General features: G+C 39.4%; 1 protein-coding gene across 41 annotated transcripts in view; it reads left to right on the top strand.

Moving 5' to 3' along the window:
* Positions 1-18056, top strand: part of ZNF804A (zinc finger protein 804A) — a 455187-nt gene that overhangs the window by 354818 nt on the left and 82313 nt on the right. For 37 of the 41 annotated variants that reach the window (XR_004168445.2, XM_090144338.1, XM_090144330.1 and 34 more), the window contains 9 exons: positions 27-136; positions 520-645; positions 4632-4737; positions 5484-5616; positions 6191-6348; positions 7113-7279; positions 16007-16171; positions 17292-17360; positions 17824-17952. The gene's annotated coding sequence lies outside the window, so the exon portion shown is untranslated. The remainder of the gene's footprint in view (positions 1-26; positions 137-519; positions 646-4631; positions 4738-5483; positions 5617-6190; positions 6349-7112; positions 7280-16006; positions 16172-17291; positions 17361-17823; positions 17953-18056) is intronic. The other 4 variants (XM_090144327.1, XM_090144313.1, XM_090144321.1 and 1 more) reach the window with 4 other exon arrangements.

Raw genomic sequence — 18056 nt, 5'->3', positions numbered from 1 at the left:
TCTTTTTTTTTTCTTTTTTCTTTTAGTCAAAATACCAACTGCTCACAGTATTAAATATTCTTTCATAACCTTCAAAGCTGACCCTAGTGCTGTTGGAAATAAGCAGTAAGGATGAACTTCGTGATAGAATTAGCAGGTGAGCAAAACTCTGTTTTGGAGTGATAAATGTCTCAGTTGAGATGTTAGGTAGAAAGGAGTCCGGGACTGCTCAGTCTGGTGCTGTCACTAAGCTTAGAGTGGCTTTCAAGACTCAAGCAGAGGGAGGCACCTACTGTGTTTGGAGTGCTGACAAAATGCAGGGTAAGGAGATGGCAGTAGGTGTGTTGCAGAGGTGGGTGAAACCACAAGGAAGGGAAAGGGGCCTTACAGCAAAATACTATGAATTTCTTAGGTCCTCTGTGTGTTAGGCAGCTGATAATTTTCATGTTTCTCAATATGAGATAGGATTTTGTTCTTCCTTGGAAGTAAATAATAATAGAAGACTCAATAGTGACTGAAATCTTGTTTTTCAAACCTCAGCAACTGAGATTTTCATTATGAGAGTAAGAGCCTCACTCACCTTGGTAGTGCCGTGTCCTGCTAGAGTTCTCCCAGAGTGTCTTCCACAGAAGATTGCTTCTGGTCATCAGAAGTGAGTGTATCCAGGTACCTGACGGACTGAGTTTCTCATGTTTTACATGTGCTCAGTTTTTCCTTATAGTTTAGAGTTCCTTCAGACTGAAATTATTTTTCATCATGATTTAGTTAAAAATATTTCCAGTGTTCACTCTGGGGTAATTCCACTTTTTTTTCCTTTTCTACTAAATGATTACTTCTTATTAGTACACAGAATTATGTTTGTTTTGCCTCTGAAACTGAATTAGTGATTCCAGCAAGCAATGTGTGGCTCTCTTATGTGATATCAAATACACGAATAGGATAGGGGTCTTTTGCTTTTCTAGATTCTGTGAAAACATTAATAAGTAGGTACTGGATTGACCTAAAATCATGCATTTTTTTCTGCTCATCTACACTATCTACATCTGATTGAGTTGCTCTGAACGTGTCTTTGTAGCTTGAACTACTCTGTCAGTACACTTTTGGTTCTGTGAATAATTATTTATCTCAGAAATCTCACGCTGAGGTCTGGGTAATTCATTTTTACAGACAAACTTTTCAACTGGTGTCCATGTTTGACAGCTTTGTGCATCTTGGGGAATTTCCAAAGCCATTAAAAGGCTCTGAATGTTCTTTTTGACTCTATGTAAAAAAAAAAAAAAGTTTTAAATTTTCTCTTTCCACAAATCTATCACACTGCTTATCAGTCTCATGAACTCAGCCATTTCCTTGGGGTTTTAGCATAATAAGCTAGACTCGATTCTCATTTCCTCCTAACTCTGTGGTCTTGTGATGCTCTTTGTCAGGTTAAAGCAGTGTTTGTTTTTTTTAAAGCTACTAGTACCTTAGCTGGAGAAAAAGATGAAACACACCTCTCTTCATGGGGATTCATTTTGCATTGCAAAATGCAAAGAAAAAAAGTAAAAATACCCCTTCTTGCTACTGGCTTGCACCTCAGGTATACAGCCTTTTAGTTGCATTTGGAGGGCTCAGAAAGTATTTCTGTTACTGCTAGACAATGTGGATCTTCATGCTTCAATACATGCAGGATCCTGAAACTGTTGTTATACTGTGAGGAGTGTGGGTTACAGATGCGATATTCATCTCAGTCACAAACATTGTATGTGGCTTAGAACAAATACTTTCCCTCTTTCTTCCTTTAGGAGACTGAAACAATTGCAATTACCTCCTAGTATAGTGGTACACTTATCTTCTACCATCGTACGAGTAGATGAAATGCATTTTATTAACTTTTAAGTTAAATAACATTTTCAGGTAGAAAAAGACAATGTTTTTCCATGTTAACAAATTGACTTAATGAAAAAACACTATTTATATCATAAAAACTTATGAATCAATTTTCAACTGAGCATTCATAAGCATTATTAAGTGCAATTAATCACCTTTTCTGATAATTTATTTTCCCCCCCACACCACCAATAAAATGTATAGTTCTTTTACTTTAGGATAAGGAAGCATAGTCTAAAATAGACTGTGAATTCTAATGGATATTACCTTTTCCTGAAGAATGATCTCAAATCAATTAAAATGATTATAGAAACACACTTTCTTCAAATTATTTCATTCATCACACTATAATGGGCTCATAGCCCACAGTAACATTACGTAACAGGCTTGATCAGGAAAAGGTAAAGATATTAGGAGAATAAGCCTTGTAAGATTGAGGCAACAAGGAGGCATTCCACACACAGCAGCTCTGGTGATACTTAGACACCTTGCAAGCTGTTCCACAGGATGTTCTGTCACCTAACTAAGACAGAAATAGAGACAAGTACTGTACAAATGAGTTTGGTCCAAGATTCTACTTAGACTGTAAACACTGGCCAAATTTCATGGAAACTGTGCTACTTTGGAGTGATGATGCTCACTAATGCCACTAATCTAACTTAAAATCAATTTTTTCAGACCTCTTAGCCTCTGCTCAGTTTGAGTAATAAGTGCATAAAAGGGAATGGTCCAAATGACAAAGTTCTGTTCCTTTTAAAGGACCTGAAGAATTATCCAGGACCATATATTTATCTTGATTTTGATCTAATATGTATTGTGAAGACATTTAAACCAGTTTTAACAGTTTTCTAAAGTAAGAGCTCATTCCACTCTCACTAACAGTGGATAACTCTTTCATGTATATGGATCTCTCTCCACATCTTAGACTGGTAATTTTTTTCTACATGCAATGAGAAAAATGTTGGAAAACATCCTGGAAAGAAGAATACAATCAAATGACAACAGATCCCAACATATGTATGTGCATATAGGGATATGTATGTATATTGAGAAAAAAGCATAGAAAGCCCACTTCTTGAATTATATCCAATCTTACATAGCAGAAATTACAAAGCACGGCTGGTTGTCCATTCAACCCAAATTCTGCTTAGCGAGATAATAAGAAAAAATAAACAACCAAGAGAGCCTGCCTTTCAGTTAATAGACTGGCAGACTTCATATGCAAAGTGTTTTCTCTCAGGGGGATGTAATAAATTAAATAGGCTTTCCAATGTTTGTGGGTGCTGCAAGTACCTTACACAGTGCTATGCTGATTGATTTGGGTGGGTCTGCTACTGTGCCAGTGAAGGCAGCTGCATGTGAGCAGTGGGACATTGGTCCTTAACACGTCCAAACTGCAAAATTGTACCTGATAATTGCTTGGAAAATGCTAATTAGGTCTGTGCTAAGCAATATATTGAAACACGTTACCAGGTACAGTCAGTGCTCTGTAACTATCTAAAGCAAACCTGAATTTATCAGTGATAGGCAGCTGAAATACCTAGGATAAAGTTAGAAAGTGCAGGAAATTGTTGATCAATGACGTGGTTTACTTTCCACCACAAAATATGTAGCTCTTACAAAATAAAATAACCCAAAGCGCTGGAGTAAAAGCAGTATCACTTGGTCAGCCAGTATTCTTAAAAACACAATCATCCTTTTTTTTTTTTTTTTTTAAAGCAAAAATTGATTTGCAGATAGGCTTATAGCTGCTTGAACCCCTCATTTTGAGCTCTGTTTCTGAAGAACAGTATAGGAGAGGTCAGAGACAACAGATCTGGTAATGCTCTGGAGTTGGCTGCTAAACAGGCACTGCATGTATCAGATGCATCTGATCTTACCAAAATACCACTTCCTTGTTTTTGCTGTGCTACACAACTGTTTGGTTTTTTTCCTCAGTGTGTTTAGTGTACTTCAAAATCAGAAACTAATTGTGCATTTTGAAAATGCACAGTTTTGAGTAACTCCTTCTACAGGGAGCATGACAACCAGTGTTTTTGTTTGGATTTATAGTAGGTTATTGCTGGGTACAAATTTCAGATTGAAAAATGACAGCATAGCCCACAACAAAAGTATAGATACATTTCTTTCAGTTCATATTGAAGGAATGTGATTTTTTTTTCCTCTATTATTCAGTGAGTAACTTCAGGTTATCTTAATGTTCTGATAGATGCTGTGTCAAGAGATAGAGCACATATAGTTATCATAGGTCTGGTACATACAGTGAGCTTCTAAACCAGGAACTAATACATTTGAATGGCATATTTTGATGTCATCAATGAACTATTTTCACAGAGGATATTTACAAGCCTGATATTTAAAAATAAGCTTTATCCAAAAAAGTTAAGAAACTTAACATGCACACCATCAAAAGACAAGACTTTTCTAGCCATGTGTGAACATGTAACTTCTAGTCAGCTTGTGCATGTTCTATAGCTGAACAGACCTGAACAGGCCTTTCATATCTATTGCATTCTACTTCTCATCAGGTTTACTCTGTCATGATTAATGTTTTCCCTTCCAGCCACCTTAATTCTTTTTGGAGGGTTAGGAGCATGATCTTAGTTGCAGCTGTTATGAATTTAATTCTGATCTGTAAAGAGATTATACTCTTAAGCAAACAGTTTCATTTTGACCATTTTAATCAATGGCTTTCAATTATAGAGAGAGAACCTGATAGCTGTAAGCATTCCTTACCGGAGGGTAGATCCTAACCCTGTTACTTATTTGCATTGCCTGTTATTCAGGTGTCCATGGTTTAAAACGTGAGCTCCAGAATTGATGCCATATCTGCAAACACATTTCAAGTGCAGGGTCTCTAACTAACAAAGGGATATTAATAGGAGCAGCCAGGTAGGTGACCATTTTCTCTTAGGTGCACTGAAATGATTGGGTATTCTCATTTCTCTTATCATCTCTTACCTGTATTTTGTTTTGAAGAATCTTGATGATGCTTACCTTAATTTAAACTTTGACTTTAGACTCATCTATTAATGAGTCAAGTATTCTACAGTAACTTGCTTTTCATGTGTATAATCAATGAATATAAAGATGTTATAATTATAAAATAAACCAGAGGGTTTGGCTAAGCAGGTTATAATAATAAAAAGAGAATAGATACAATGCTTACCTACATCCTGGGTTCGCTGCAAAACTCCAGAGGAAGGATCTCCAGAAGAGATCCTTCTCTACTGGTAGTCAGCTCTTAAATGGGTCTAGGAGAGGTGAAACCAGGCTTCACCCGTTCCGGCAGCACACGTGAATTGCCTTTGCTTATGCTCCTGTGGCTGACTCCTTGCTCACCTCAGGTGATCAGTCAGAGGTTCAGGCTGTGATTCAGCAGTTCCTATTCATCATGCCTTGGTTTTGGTTAGTTGGTTGGTTTGGTTTGTTGATCTTTTTTTCCCTCTGATCCATGTTTCCATTTACAATAGTGTGCAGTCCTTCCACGTGTGCATTCTGGTGTTGCAAGAGAGAAAGCATTGGGAAAATAACAGTTAATCTTGGCTGCTTGTAAGGCAGAATCTGATCTCATTAAAAAATATGTAGGCAGGGCTTCACTTGAATAACTAAAGTTTAGCTTGTTGTCAATTTCATAGTGCAGAGACAATAAGCAATGAAATAAAGATGAAAATATCCTGGTTGAAATAGTGCCCAGAATTCATATTCACTCCTTGCCAAAGACATGCACGTGGTTGAAGTCCAACAGAGCTCTTTACCGAGTGAATTCAAGTAAGTACACCTAATGAATGGGCAAAGAACTTTTTCTGAAACATTAATTAGATTTCCTCATAGCTACTTCAGATTACACTGTAATAATTCTCTGTAAGTAGAACTTACCTTCATAAATCATCACATGAACCTATTATAGCTGCTTTTGTATTTTGGTGCAACTCTATCCAAATACATCAATAAGTATCTGTAGGGTAGGTAGAATACATTTTATACGTCCATCAAGACTGTTAGGTAAATTATAGCCATCTGTTGCGTGGCAACAAAATGTAGCAGAATAGTGGTGGGAAGTTTCAACCCCTACTGCCATTTTACCAACATCCACTTCTGACACCTGTGGGCCAACAGAATAAAATAGGAGGCGGTACTTTTGGAGCAGCCCTCATATATGCCTGACTCATTTTCTAGTATAATAATATTCAGAGTAGAGTAATATTTTCAAATTATGAAGAACAACAAGTTAAGCAGAATGACTGATTTCATGCAGCTATGCTTATGTCCCATCTTCTTTACAATATTTGAATAGAGTAAATTGCTGTTAAGATTTTTTCCTCTTTAATGTTTTAAAAACCAGGTCATAAAATACACTGTGAGGTGAATTGTAACGTACTGCATCTGTTCAGCCTTCAACTGCTTAAATTTGTCATGGATAAAGTAATTCTCCTGGATTTTGGAATGTATATTTACATGAGCATAATGGAAACATATATTTAAAATGCATTATTATATTCGGTAAGTATTTCGTGTATATTTTTATAATTCAGAATTTATATTAATCAATCAGTGAGTATTCTTCAACACAAAAATATCAAAACGTGTGAGGAAAGCCAGACTTTACTATGTTGCCATTATCTTTGCTGTGATGGGAAAATTTCTCAACAGTTCCAGCTGATAAAAGTGAAAGCCTTGGTTGGATCTCAGTGGGGGAAGACAACGTGATTTTTAAAAATATAAAAAAAAAAAACCCACAACATTTTTGTTTTAAAATTATTTTTTTTTTCAGTTGCATAGAAGTGTTGGGGATTAAGTCTGAACATTTTGATAGAATCTCAATGCCAACTTCTATGAGAAGAAAAGTATTCGAAGTTTCTCATGCATATAAATATGCATGCATAAAATATATATAATTTAATTCAGACAGTGGTGGGAGAGGTTATTCAGAGACAGTGTGGACCATTAATCATTAGAGGCTTTCAAGTATCAGGTGGAGCTATGGCCAACCCACTCGCTTGAGTAGAATACAGATACTACCGATTTCAGCAGGGGTACATGGCTTAAAGTCAACTCTAACAGGAGTGGTATTTTTCAGGGGGCTCTGACAAGTCTCAGGCTTGGAGGCAGAGGTAAGTTGGCATTCTCCATTGGGATTTGTGAAAACAAACTCTCAGCAATTCAGATGCAGGTTTTGTGGGTGGCATTCAAATCCCAGACTATTTTAGAAATGAAGACAGGCTTTATGCAACTCTACTTGAATTTTCCTTTACCTTATACCACAGGCACAATAACCATTTGTGAAATTGTGAAGCAAAAGAATGACAGGTGACTATACGTAATGGCAGCTTTTATGACAGCAGAAGTGAGGTACAAGGAGGAAATCAAAACATATGTCAAAGAGAGGGCTACTTTGCAAGTACTGGAAAAGTCTGACTCAGACTTTCATACAGTGAGTATATTTGAAAAACCTGTAATAATGTTCTCATTTCAAAGACATCCCCTTCTGATGATTTAGTGCCACCCATAGGTCTTACCCTCACCCTCAGACTCACTGATGTTCCCTGAGAGGTTCTTCTTAACTTACTGAGTCTGGCACTGATCTAGTTTACAGAGATTTTTTTGAAGTCTTGGTCCTGGTCACTTTGAGATAACAGGAATAAACTCATGGCTCCTTAGGTGTTTATAACATATCTGTGTGCACTGAAGATTTCATCTTCTTGATGAAATGGAAGATATCGATCAGGAGCTTGTAATTCATTCATGGAAAATCAGTGATCCAGATGAACTCTGTGCTACTTGCCCCCCTAAAAAGCAGCAGTAGTTCAATGTGTGTGTATGGCACTCCCATCAAAGACAGTCATGATTCAAGGAGAGTGAGAACCCTGGACTGAACCGGTATGAAATTGGTGAAGATACCTCCATTATGGAGATAAAACTTCTTGTAATATGTTTTAAAAGGTACATTGTTACATTCAAAATTCTGTTATGGGAAAAAAAAGACATGCACATAATGTGTAAAACTAAGAATTTATGGTGATGATAATTGAAATCTTAATCATATAATTGTTGTTATTATTAGTTCATGTTTAACAATTACAGGATGAAAAAAAAAGATAAGGAAAAGAGTATCATTACATTAAGGCTCAGTAGTAACAATACAGTTCAATTAATTATACACTTGTTCCTTGCTGACACTCCCTGTACTAGGAGCAATATGAAGTTGGTGTTGATGCTTCCTTTCTCCTCATCCTGTGGATTACTTAAGGTCTTTTTTGGATATCTACTAAAACCTTTTACACCTTACTTTTTCTTCATTGCTCTGTAAGTCTGTGTGACCTGCAAAGCTGCTGCACGTGGAGCAGTTAGATACATTATTTTAGCCCTAAAAATGTTTCTGGTGTGCTCCAAGACCTCCAGTCTGACTCTGCCCTTTGTCCTCTGTCTGTATTCCATGTCCCCATTTGAGGCTTTAGCCATCACACTAGGCCTGTGTTTCTCCATGGTGTGTCATTACATTAGAAGCATCACTATTTTGTTCTGCACAGAACAAGAGCTTGTTACTACTGTCTATACAAAACTATAGCTATGCTGTACATTTAAAAAATATATATCCTGTTACAGCAAAATAAAGACCAGGAAGGCCAGGAGAAGTCCAGACCAAGTGCACCCCACAAGCTTCTCTCTAGAGGCTTAGTGAACTTGGTAGCTGTGCAGGTGACTTGTTACTAGAAATGGCAGTCAGGACAGAGTGCCACAATCCCACTACATTTTAGTCTCTCTTCAGTGATTAGTGCTATTTTTCCTTTTAGAGTCTGAAAATTGAATGAATTCAGTGTAATAAATTCTTTAAGATTTTGTTATGCTCAGTGAGATAACTGCAGAGCTCTTTGACAGAGGGACACTTCAGCCACTAAGCATCTTGGCCTTAGCAAATGACATTTACTTTCCTCTTCTGACTTGTAAAAGGGAATCTTCCTTCTCTCTGTAGTGATCCAGTCTTTCTTGGGTGCATTGTTGAGTCAGATCACATTTTTTATTTATGCTTTCCTTATAGTACAGGTTATATTCTATTGTGACAACTGACATTGTCTAATCTGTATAGATTTCATCAATAGTTGATGTATTTTTAACAAATCGTAATCATCCTGTGTACTCAATCACTACAGGAAGGGAAATTTTTTCATTTGTAGACAGTAAGGATATTGCTACTTTTATCAATAATTTTGGTGTTGTTTTCTATCAATACAGAATTCATTAAATATCTTCAAAACCTCAAATCTTCAAATTCAAAGGAGGTAGGTCACTCTGAAAGCAACGCCTCCTATTTATTGCCATGGAAACTAAAACAAAGAGTACAGCACTATTTGATAGAGAAAATTCTCAGCTACAAAACTCTCCTTTTCAGCATAGTCACCACCATTAGCTTTCCATTTTTACCAGCAATGACAAAGAGCCTACATGCTGCGCTTGCAAAAATCTGTAATGTGGAGGAGATTCACTGTTTCACAGCTGCTATGATGGCGTTGTTGCTAGGAAAATGATGCCACAACATCCGTCTTTTATTGGGCTGAACAGATGGAAGTCAAAAGGCACCAAATCTGGACTATTATGTGGGCGCGTTAGGAAGACTGGCAGTGTGCTCCATAGTCTTTACATTGGTTCAGAGTCTGGCATTATTTTGTTACAAGAAAAGGTTATCATCTTCTCAAGCCTGACTCTGGAAGTGCAAGCCTCCAGCTCAGTGAGTGTTGCAGTGTAGCAGTAAGAGATGATGGTTTGCTGGGTTCCAGTAAATCCAGAAGGACCATGTCTTTCTTATCCAAAAAAACAGCGCACATCACTTCTACCTGCTGAAGGCTGCGTCTTGAACTTTGTCTTCAGTGAGGAGCTCACATGTTGCCACTCCATCGACTGCTGTTTTTACTCCAGCTCTTAGTGGTGACACGTCTTATCACTAGTAGTGATGTGATCCATGAAACTGTCACCTTCAGCCTCATATGGGTTCTCTTGGTCCTGACAAACATGCATACAGTGTTCTTTCTGTTCCTGTGTGAGCATCTGTGGGACCCAAGTGGTGCAAACTTCATGATTTTCCAGTGTTGCCTCTATTGTTTCTAATTCATTGAAGCCTCTATTCACCTCTATACAGAATTGCTTGGTCATAATCAGACAATCCTCTCTGATGAGCTGATTGGAATGCTCTTCATTTTGTGGTGTGACAGCTGTGCATGGCTGTCTGGAATGTGGGGTGTCTTTCACATCTCTGTCGCCATTGCTGAAATGCACCACCCAACCCTCACTGTGCATCCACTGGTTGGTCTCTGTAAACATTCACCAAGTGTTGATGAATGTCAATGGGTGCCATTTTTTCCATATGAAGGAATTCCATGACACACTTTTGCTTCATGTGTACTTTCATGTTGAATGCTATTTTGTCAGACTTCTCCTCTGCTGCCATCTGTCACGCAGCAACAGATTATGATGGGATATTGGTGGGATGGTTCAACCTCTACTGCCATACCACCAACATTCACCTCTGAAGTCATGGGACAGCAGAATAAAATAGGAGGCATTACTTTTGGAGCAGACTTTGTCATTTAAGGTACTGTTCAGTTACAGTGGCAGGACTGTTCTGGATTCTGCTTCAGCATCAAGAGCTTCAAGTCATTCTTCTACTCCCATGAGATTATCTACCTTATCTACCTTATGTGCCAGCCATCGTTTACAGACCACACTGACAGCAGCAGTAAAAATATAGTTTGTTTGTAGCCTTAAGATACATGCCTAAGTATTTCTACTCATAAACTCTCTTAGCCTGCTCTGTAGCTTTCATTCAGATTTTCCTTGAAGTTATTTAATGCAGGTGCATTTCCCATTGGTAATCGAATCATAGAATCATAGAATCACAAGGTTGGAAACAACCTATAAGATCATCTAGTCCAACCATCTTCTCATTACCACTGCTACCACAAACTAAACCGTATCTCGCAGCTCCTCATCCAGACGCCTCTTGAACACTGCCAGGGATGGCGACTCCACCACCTCCCTGTGCAGCCATTCCAGTGCCTGACCACTCTCTGAGAGAAGAAGTTCTTCCTCGTGTCCAACCTAAACCTCCTCTGCTACAACTTGCAGCCATTTCCCCGGGTCCTGTTTGTTGCCTGGGAGAAGAGGCCAAACCCCTCCTCACCACAGCGTCCCTTCAGGAAGTTGTAGAGTGCGATGAGGTCTCCCCTGAGCCTCCTCTTCTCCAAACTAAACAATCTCAGCTCCCTCAGCTGCTCCTCATAGGACTTGTGCTGCGGACCCCTCACCAGTTTTGTTGCCCTTCTCTGGACACGTTCCAGGGCTGCAGTGTCTTTTTTGTAGTGAGGGGCCTGAAACTGAACACAGTACTCGAGGTGTGGCCTCACCAGTGCTGAGTACAGGAGGATGATCACCTCCCTGCTCCTGCTGGCCACACTATTTCTAATGCAGGCCAGGATGCCGTCAGCCCTCTTGGCCACCTGGGTGCTGTTGGCTCATGTTCAGCCGAGCATCAACCAACATCCCCGGGTCCCTTTCCTCTTCACAGTCACCCAAGCCTGTAGCTCTGTATGGGGTTATTGTGGCCAAAGTGCAGGACCCGACACTTGGCCTTGTTGAACCTCATCCCATTCACCTCAGCCCAGCGATCCAGCTTATCCAGTTCCCTCTGCAGGGCTTCCCTACCCTCAGGCATATTGACACCACCTCCCAGCTTGGTGTTATCTGCAAGCTTACTGAGGGTACACTCAATCCCCTCATCTAGGTCATCAGTAAAGATATTAAACAAGATGGGCCCCAGTACCGACCGCTGGGGGACACCACTTGTAACAGGTTGCCAGCTGGACTTAACTCCATTAACCACTACTGCTGGGCATGGTCCTCTAGTCTGTTCCTTACCCAAAGAAGGGTATACCTGTCCAGGCCACGGGCAGCCAGTTTTCCCAGAAGAATCCTGTGAGAAACTGTGTCAAAGGCTTTGCTGAAGTCTTGGTAGACTACATCAACAGCCTTCCCCTTGTCTCCCAGTCTGGTCACCCAGTCGTAGAAGGAGATGAGGTTGGTCAAGCACGACCTGCCTTTCATGAACCCATGCTGGCTGGGCCTGATCCTCAGGACGCCATGGACATGCCATGTGATCTCACCCAAGATGATTTGCTCCATTACTCTCCCTGGCACCGAGGTCAGGCTGACAGGCCTGCACTTCCCCGGATCCTCCTTATGGCCCTTCTTGAAGATGGCAGTCACATCAGCAAGCCTCCAATCCTCTGGGACCTCTCCAGTTAACCAGGAGCGCTGATAGATGGCCGAGAGCAGCTTGGCAATCACCCCCGCCAGCTCCCTCAGCACCCGAGGGTGTAGGCCATCCGGTCCCATGGACTTGTGACAGTCCACATAGAGGAGGAGCTCTCTGACTGTCTCCACCTGAATCGCTGGGAGTGTTTTCTGAGTAGCATCCCAGACTTCCAGATCAGGGTGTAAAATGCCCAGAAGATAACTGGTCTGGCCGTGCTACAAGCGTCCTGACCACTAAACCACTTAGGAGAAGGAATGAACAAATGCATCTTAGACAAGCAGTGTGTTCTTTTTTTTAATTTTAGTTTGCACATACCTCAGTTTTCTAGAAGAGGTAATTTTAGTCAGTGTTATCATTGTACTGTAAAACTACAGTTAAACTTTTGCCTGAACTTGCAAGTATTGCTCTGCAACACAAACGTAAGGCAAAGATTGCTGACCTGCCAGTATAGATCTGAATTCTCTGTTGGCCTTTTGCAGCAATGGCCTCTACAGTTCCTTGTCAAGAAAACATGCAGCTTGTAGGAAAATCCATTAACTATCTGCTCTTTGTTTTCTACAGCAGTTTCCTCTTTATTCCTCACCTGGTGAAGTGACAGAATATCTATAAGAACATGAGAGTCTCTCCAGTCTTTTATTTTCTAATAACCCTTCTCATAGCATCATAGTTTTGATCAACTTCACATTACTGCAAATTCATGACTACTTTGTGAAAGGCAAAGAGCCCGGAATGCAGCAGAGGAAGATACTGATGGTAATGCAAGCTAATAAGAAATTAATTTACATTGGCATGAGCTGGTAATTTTAGGGAGGAAATAATACAGCAGATGGTGACTTTATTCCCCAAACGAAACCTGAAATGCAAGGACTTCCGCAAGGTCTTTGTTGAGCAACAAAAGCAGTAAATTTGCATTCTCTATTCATCACTACCCCCATCACTATTGAATAACACCAGGTAGGGTCAAAATATATTTCAACATTATATGCGTTGTACTAGACAGAGATTTAAGAGGAACAGGATGGAAAAGCTATTATACTGACTGTTCTCAACTGACATGTCTCTAGACTCCATAGATCAAACTTTGACCTACATAGAAAGCGTAGTGGCCAAATAAGAGTGATAGATCTGACCGTATTTCTGATACTTATTAGAACAAATGTGGCTCCAAAACCAGTAGTGAAAAGAGAAGAAGAACAAACAAAGCAATTACAGACAGTAGTGGTAGCTGTAATTTGCAATGAATGGTTATATAAGAATAATTGGTAAAAGCACTCCTTATATAATTTCTTCTTAATTTTCTTGTATGTGTTAGTTAATTTATGTAGTCTTACTATATTAAGCAATTTTTTGTGGTGAATATTATTTACGTAGCTCAAGACAATTAATATGCTACAATTTTGCTTCTGGATCCTCTGAGCAAATTTAGTATTATTTATCAGTGATGAGAAGAAAGGAATTCACATTAGTAGCATTTTCAAGTCAGGGAACAATGTATGCAATAAATAATGCACCTATTATTAGTTAACAAATGACTGGCTGTGGGATGCTGGTGGCTCACAAAATAATGGGCAAAAGTTAATTTAATTAGCCTCTGTTATGTTATTTGGACGTTTCACTAAATGTATTTCCTCTGGTCAGAGCAGACTTAGGAAAAATTGTCCAAGTTGGAAAAGGCTCCCCGTGTGCTCAGCAGAATACACAGAATACAGTGCTGATGCACAATGACACTGAAAACAAAAGAACAAAAATATAAGACAGATGTGGGAAGACGTAGTATAGGAGAGAGAAATTGTTATGAAAACAAGGTATGGCCTGTAGGCTAATAGAAATTAAAATAATTAGGAGCATACAGAATGTTAATAAAATTAAGACAGGGAGAGCCTGTTTAAAATTTATTTTTAACGGAATTAATTAAGAATAAAAAACAATCTTTTTTTTTTTTTTCTGTTGAGCAACAGTGAGCACAGAACTTGAGGTGTTCTCTAGAAATGGGACTTCTGAATTGCTTCGGGCTGCTTTATAATGTCAGTGCAAACTTAACAAGTGAGGAACTTCCATTCAGCCCCAGTGTGAAGCAAAACGAGAATCAAGGAGGCCACTAAGTTGGGATGAGGGAAAAAGGGAAAGAATTTTAGCACGTTTTATGTAGAGAAACAATTTGGATTTGAGGAATTCTGGGATCGCTTCCAACTCTGACTGTTTTAGGAGAAACATCAGGTTTGTTTCTGTTCAGCAAGTACTGTTTTTCTTCAGTTAAGAAAGGTACTACTAAGTTTTTCTTCAGTCAAGAAAGGCACTACTAAGTATCCAAGAAAGTCAGGCAAAAGGAGCCCCTTTTCTGCAAAGAAACACTCTTCTCAGCTACTAAGTGCCCCAAACCTAAAAGTTCCCAACAGCTGAATTTAGGCCAGAGGCCAAAAGTAATGTAAGAGACAAGGAGAATATCAGACTTGCTGAGCTTTGAAGATAAAATGGCCAACAAGGAAAAACCTCTCCATCAGCAGAATCCAGACTGAAACTCTAAAACCCAAATGGTGTTTTCCTACTGCATTGCCAAGATCTTTGTCACTCTTCTTCCCCATAAATGCCTATTACCTTGCACATAGAATAGCATTATTTGCCATGTGTCCTGATGACAGATGATGCCTTACATGCTGTGTTTAAAGCACTTCACCCTCCTGCCCATGTGTTATTTTCATGTAAACTTCAATTACTGTGCTTTTAAATTCTTATCACAACAAAACAATTGTTCAGTGGATTCAGGTTTAGGTGTATCTGCGTTCATAGTTCATTCTCTGACTGATGCATAACATGCATCTGATTCACAGATTTTTAAAAGGACAGCTCTTCCCTGATACATTTGTTTAAGAATTCCCAAAACTTAATTTTAATATATACTGTGAAACTTTTTAGGGATTTTTGTAGTTTTCCTGCAGAGCCAACGATGGCACTCAGTGCGTCTCTTAGCAACCTGCCAAAACAAAGCTCTGCTCCAATTACTTGTAACCTGCCAACAGTTTGAGCCAAATTCCTCCAATAAGAGTAAGCACAACCATACCAGGCAACATATAGCATCCCACTGTCCCATGACAACATTTGTCCCAACTTCCTATACATTTTGCTCCTGGGAGTACACTTTTAGAACAACTCCTAGTTCCATATTGCAAGATTTATTTATTTCATCCCTTGGGTTCCTGTCTCAGGGGCAGCAGAAAACCAAGTACCACACAGGGCTCAAACCTGGGGCAAAGCCAACAGCAGCAACAGGAGTCGGAGTCAAGCAGTGCTTCTTACAGCACAATTCCTCTGTCACCCTGTCACAGCAACCTATAGAGCACCCTTGAAAGACTTGGAAATTAGGACCCTTCCTGATGAACACACGTATGAATGTTATCATTTTACACTGCTGTATGCAAGCTAGTCAAAAAAAGATGTGGCACTGAAGGGCATGGTTGGTGGTATGGTGGTGATGGTTGGACTATGTGATCCTAATTGTCTTTTCTGACTTTAACAATTCTGCGGTTCTAAACATAGCCGAGTCATTTCCTTTTAAAATGAACAAAACAATTGTTAGAGTTATTAACACAAAGCACAGCAAATTGTTGTTACTTTCTAAAAAAATCCAAAAAGCAGCTATAGGTTCCCTAAATGGGCTTCCACATGGTTGCAATGGAAAGCATTCCAAGGTGTCAGTGAAATTAAAGTGCTTCTAGATAAATCCTTACAGCCAAGTTCTCATCTTTGCTACTGAGAGCTGAAAAGGCATTGCCTATGTTTTCAACGTACCTAAAAAAAAATAAAAAAATTGCACTGTGTTTGGAGTCTTACAAATGAGTACTTATTTGTCTTCGGCAGTTGTCCCTGTTTTGTGTTCCACTGCAAATAAGGAGCTTAATCTGAAGATAATTCAATCCAGCACTGCATCTCGGAGCTCTGGCGACAGGCGTGAAATTGTTTTATCTTTTTTGTTCTTGGTGCGCGGCGCTGATTGGGTGAGCATGCGGACCATCTGCTGCCGAGGTAACTCTGGGGATCCTTGTCAAATTGATTGTGCTCAGAAACAACTGAGACAGAGGAAAAATAGAGTTTCTAATTACATTTTACCCGGGATCTTGTTCGACTCTAGGAAGTGGTAATTCAAAAATAAATGGCTTTGGTGGGCATCTTAGAATCTTTAATTAACAAATTACTCCATTAACGCACACATTGTTTTCCAGGTGAGTGAGATCATTTGCCCCTGGGGCTTTTCTTCCATATGCCTTCTTTTCCTCCAGCTAAATGTGTAGCAAATTGAAGTATTCATTTTGATTATATAAAGCACACGGGTATACAATTATATAAAAAGAAAGATGACATTTGTTTCCCCTTTTCCCCAGGGCCCCTACAGGCTCGCCCCTCCCTGAAAAACATGGCATACGTTTATTACGCTATATATTTCCTGTTATTGAATTTTTCCTTTCTTTTTCCTGTCTTTTTGTAAGGGTGTTTTTGAAACGAGCCTTTACTGGAAACAACAGGATAATGGTTATTTACAAGTTGCCACTAAAATAATGAGATTTTCTCCCAGAGAAAATGGGATGATACGTGTCTCTGCTGCGTGACCAATTTGGAGATTTTAGGAATGGATTTATTTCACGGTGTCAAATGTAAACAATATGTTTTCTAAACTTAATGAACACGTATCAAATATTTATGGAAATACAGTTAGCTTAAAGTTTAGTTTTATTAAATGCTTCTTAATTATTTATGCCTTATTGAATAACTAATCTGTATTTGACTTCCTTTTTATATATTACTTTACACAGAAGCTTTCTGTACGAACAGGGAATCAATTCCACAACCTGTACTCTCCTGGATGTGCTCCCGTTCCACTGCAGTCCCAATGGTTACTGGAGCAGTAGATGAAATAATGGGAAAGTTAGCTTGCATATGTAACATGGCAACATTGTCTGTGAACTAAATGAAATCACCAGTGATTTCTGAAGCATAATTTAATGGTGAAACATACAGGGCAATTGTTTTTTTTTTTTTTTTGGGGGGGGGGGGGGGCAGTTTAGAAGATGAATGTAAAATAGGTCCAGAAGTGTGTAAAATAGATTCAAAGCAGAGCTCCCAAGTCTTGGTTGCTTTTCTTTCACAGAACTATAGAATCGTCTGAGTTGGAAGGGACCATGAAGGACATCTAGTCCAACTGCCCTGCACTGAACAGGTACACCTACAGCTCCATCAGGTGCTCAGAGCTCTGTCCAGCCTGGCCTTCAATGTCGCCAGGGATGGGGGCAGGGCATCCACCACCTCTCTGGACAACTTGTTCCAGATGCATAGAACATTTCATGGAATTCGAATCCAACCACTACTGCTTGATGCACTTCTTACTCCATATCCTCAGTCTTAGGAATCATTCCTTCCTCCAAGAAAAGGGCTTAGGATTTTATCCACACCTGACCTCATCCCACCATGTCATGAGTGCTATCCTCCATGTTATTAAATGACAACGTGAGCATATGCTGGCTTACCACTGTAGCAAACAATGACTTTTAGCTCTCTTGAAAATTCACATGCTTTTTATTGCTCCTTGAGAAAATAGCACACATCATTGCTGCGGTTCTGGTCGTTTTCCTGATTGCTGGAGGATTTCCCCTCTATTACCTCTGCATTTTCTGTGTTGCCAGGTGTGAAATGAACAGAATCATAAAGTCAGGCTGGCTTGGAGAACAAAAACAGCAGCACAGCCTGCACTGATGGGATAAGAGCATACCAAGAATGGAGAAATGCTGGGAGCTATTGGCAATTCAACACAGGTGAGATATAGTACAGTGTAAAAGATATATTTACAAATTATTGTAATTAGAAGAGCTTGTAATATATATTACTGACTAAGGAAAACATTTCATCTTGTGCTTAA

This window comes from Phasianus colchicus, chromosome 7, assembly GCF_987193195.1.
Source record: "Phasianus colchicus chromosome 7, bPhaCol1.hap1.1, whole genome shotgun sequence".
Taxonomy (NCBI): domain Eukaryota; kingdom Metazoa; phylum Chordata; class Aves; order Galliformes; family Phasianidae; genus Phasianus; species Phasianus colchicus.
This window is presented reverse-complemented; position numbering and strand designations above follow the sequence as displayed.